At 53.5% G+C, this 3926-nt stretch overlaps 2 non-coding genes across 2 annotated transcripts; both read right to left on the bottom strand.

Annotated features, from left to right (window-relative positions):
• Window positions 1-532: 532 nt before the first annotated feature.
• Window positions 533-694, bottom strand: LOC148225695 (5.8S ribosomal RNA). Its single transcript, XR_015812574.1, has one exon. It is a non-coding gene; the product is annotated as a 5.8S ribosomal RNA (ribosomal RNA).
• Window positions 695-946: 252 nt separating this feature from the next.
• Window positions 947-2962, bottom strand: LOC148225694 (small subunit ribosomal RNA). The gene has a single exon (XR_015812569.1). It is a non-coding gene; the product is annotated as a small subunit ribosomal RNA (ribosomal RNA).
• Window positions 2963-3926: the final 964 nt, after the last annotated feature.

Raw genomic sequence — 3926 nt, 5'->3', positions numbered from 1 at the left:
ACCGTCGCGGCCGGCGACCGTCACCACGGGCCTGGCACCCTCTGCGGATAAGCGGGGCCCCCTTCAAGATGGACTTGGACTGGCCGCCGTGACTAATGACCGCGCGAATATAAATTAACATCTCCTCCCGAACGCTACATTTCCCGGCGGCCCGCCCGGGCCGCAGGATTCAGCGCTGGGCTGTTCCCGTTTCGCTCGCCGCTACTCGGGGAATCCTCGTTAGTTTCTTTTCCTCCGCTTACTGATATGCTTAAGTTCGGCGGGTGATCTCTCCTGATTTGAGGTCGACGTGTGTTTGTTTGTTTGTTCGTTCGTTCGTTCGATCGTGGCGAGAACCGCGCAGAGCGAGCGCGACGACTAGCGTCGCCGCGCTGCAGAGCGTACGCGGCGCCTCCGCCGCGTTCGACCGTTTGCACAGCGTGTGTGTGCAGCGCGATTCGACCGGACCGGGCGCGCTCTAGTCGCACCGGACGCCGGCATCGCTCGAGCGCTACCCTCGCGGGTGCGCGCAGTCTGGTGCGATACGCGTGCGCGACCCTCAAACAGGAGTGGTCCGTCGACAAAAGAAGTCTTGCTCGGACCGCAATGTGCGTTCGAAATGTCGATGCTCATGTGTCCTGCAGTTCACACTCTGACGCGCATTTAGCTGCGTTCTTCATCGACCCACGAGCCTAGTGATCCGCCGTTCAGGGTAGTAATTATATATATAAATATATTAACTTTGTGTATTGTATATATAAAAAAAGGTAAGGTATGTAATTTTTATTAAAAAACATAAACGGACGCGCGTAGCGGTCTCCGCTCGAGGCGCACCTCGGAGACTCGCCTCCCCCCCTCCGCGCGCAGCGGCGGGGGAACGCGCCGCGTCCTCTCCTCCCGAGCTCTACTACTACTCTATCTCACATATATCTATTATATATTAAAAATATATAGATTCACACACAGAAAATGATCCTTCCGCAGGTTCACCTACGGAAACCTTGTTACGACTTTTACTTCCTCTAAATGATCAAATTCGGTCAAACTTTCCGACGCGTCGGACGCCGCCGAAGCGGCGTCCGCGCGCCAGTCCGAAGACCTCACCAAATCATCCATCGGTAGTAGCGACGGGCGGTGTGTACAAAGGGCAGGGACGCAATCAACGCGAGCTGGTGACCCGCTTTTACTAGGAATTCCTCGTTCATGGGGGAGAATTGCAAACCCCAATCCCTATCACGAAGGGGGTTCAACGGGTTACCCGGGCCGTTAGGCCAAGGAGGACACGCTGATCCCTTCAGTGTAGCGCGCGTGCGGCCCAGGACATCTAAGGGCATCACAGACCTGCTATTGCTCAATCTCGTGTGGCTATAATTACCACCGGTCCCTCTAAGAAGATTTTCATTGTACGCCGATAGTTGAAGACCGCGCGCGCGGGCGGACGCGCGCGACTTGCGCCGCGTTAACGACGCGAGCGCGCGCGCGCCGCCCGGCCGCGGACCCTCGTGATATCGGTAGCACGTCTATTTAATAGGCTAGAGTTACGTTCGTTACCGGAATTAACCTGACAAATCGCTCCACCAACTAAGAGCGGCCATGCACCACCACCCACCGAATCGAGAAAGAGCTGTTAATCCGTCAATCCTTCCAGTGTCCGGGCCTGGTGAGTTTTCCCGTGTTGAGTCGAATTAAGCCGCAGGCTCCACTCCTGGTGGTGCCCTTCCGTCAATTCCTTTAAGTTTCAGCTTTGCAACCATACTCCCCCCGGAGCCCGAAAGCTTTGGTTTCCCGGGAGCTGCCCACCGAATCAAAATAAGAAACTTCGGCGGATCGCTGGCTGGCATCATTTATGGTTAGAACTACAGCGGTATCTAATCGCCTTCGAACCTCTAACTTTCGTTCTTGATTAATGAAAACACCTTTGGCAAATGCTTTCGCTTTAGTCCGTCTTGCGACGATCCAAGAATTTCACCTCTAACGTCGCAATACGAATGCCCCCAGTTGTCCCTATTAATCATTACCTCTGGTGTCAGAAAGCCAACAAAACAGAACCGAGGTCCTATTCTATTATTCCATGCGCACAATATTCAGGCAAATATTAGCCCGCTTTGAGCACTCTAATTTGTTCAAAGTAAACAGCCGCGAGGGCCCGCCTCGCGCGCCGACCGCGAGCCCGCGGCGCGCGCCGAAGTCGCGAAGACGACGACGCGCACGCGAACGCGCGGCGCGGACGCGACCGGCGGTGAACACGCACCGGCGAGAAGCCCCGCAGACGCGCCTGTCGTACCGCAACCGGTAGACCGACGCCGCAGGACACAATTTCAACTACGAGCTTTTTAACCGCAACAACTTTAGTATATGCTATTGGAGCTGGAATTACCGCGGCTGCTGGCACCAGACTTGCCCTCCAATGGATCCTCGTTAAAGGATTTAAAGTGTAATCATTCCGATCACGAGGCCTCGTAAGAGTCCCGTATCGTTATTTTTCGTCACTACCTCCCCGTGCCGGGAGTGGGTAATTTGCGCGCCTGCTGCCTTCCGTGGATGTGGTAGCCGTTTCTCAGGCTCCCTCTCCGGAATCGAACCCTGATTCCCCGTTACCCGTGACAACCATGGTAGTCGCATAAACTACCATCGACAGTTGATAAGGCAGACATTTGAAAGACGCGTCGCCGGTGCTAGACCGTGCGATCTGCTCAAAGTTATCTAGAGTCATCTCCGAGTGCGACGGGCGCGCGCCGAAACGCGCGCTCCGCCGATTGGTTTTTGATCTAATAAAAGCATTCCTTCCGTCGCCGGTCGGAACTTCGTTTGCATGTATTAGCTCTAGAATTGCCACAGTTATCCAAGTAACTGTGTACGATCTAAGGAACCAAAACTGATATATTGAGCCATTCGCGGTTTCACCTTAATACGGCTTATACTGAGACTTGCATGGCTTAGTCTTTGAGACAAGCATATGATTACTGGCAGGATCAACCAGGGAGCTGCGAGCTTGCGTCTCTGTAGAGAGCGTCCGCTTACGCACTCCTTACGTGTCATGTATTTATTATTCTCCTCCTCTATCTCTACCTATCGTTCTCGTCTCGTCTTTTTTAAGACGTACAACATTTTATTTATATGTATCGTTTTTTGTTATATATATACTTTTATATATATTATTATATTATCTTCACCCGTCTACGCGCACAGTGCGCGGCCTCTCCGCGCTAGAGCGGAGGGCCGTAATAGCGCAGCGAGCTCGCCGGTCGCGAACGACCGACGGCCCCGTACAACGCGGCTCGCCGCGGAGCTCTGGAGAGCCGGAGAGCGCGATGCGCTCTCCGCTTATCACTCGATTCGTATAAACACGCGCGTGATCGCATATAGTATCCTCCACACACCCGGAAGGGTACCCGGAAGGCGCGAGCGCACCGCAGACGCCGACTGACGCCGACCGCGGTTCGCGCATGCCGAGATTTCGAAGAGCCGTCTCTCTCGTAGACGCTCGAAGCAGAGCCGTAAGCGACGTACACGCGCATTATTATCAATAATAATACGGTGCGTCCGCCAAACGGTTGCGAGCGAGCGAAAGAGCGAGCGACTCGACCCGAGGAGCCGACGAGAACGCCGAGAGCAAACGCGACCGAACACGGCCGCGCGCTCTCGCCTCGCGCGCACTCCACGTATAGGCGGCGCGGTGCAAAGTCGCCGAGCCGCTCGCTCTAGCCTAACAAGCCGAAGTCGACGCGGTCGCGGCCGGGATTCGGCGGAACGGGCCGCTCTGAGCGCGATTCGACTCGGACTTCTCTCGACTTGCGACCGGATAATTTTCGATTCGAAATAATAACTTTTGTAATAATTAAAACGTTATTATATTATTATTGTTAGTATTAATAAATATAAAATTTATATATTAATAAATATATATATGTATATATAAAAAAAAATATATATATACATATATATAT

The sequence above is a fragment of the Plectrocnemia conspersa genome, unplaced genomic scaffold (genome assembly GCF_051122295.1).
Source record: "Plectrocnemia conspersa isolate PC_06_02 unplaced genomic scaffold, ASM5112229v1 ptg000063l, whole genome shotgun sequence".
Taxonomy (NCBI): domain Eukaryota; kingdom Metazoa; phylum Arthropoda; class Insecta; order Trichoptera; family Polycentropodidae; genus Plectrocnemia; species Plectrocnemia conspersa.
This window is presented reverse-complemented; position numbering and strand designations above follow the sequence as displayed.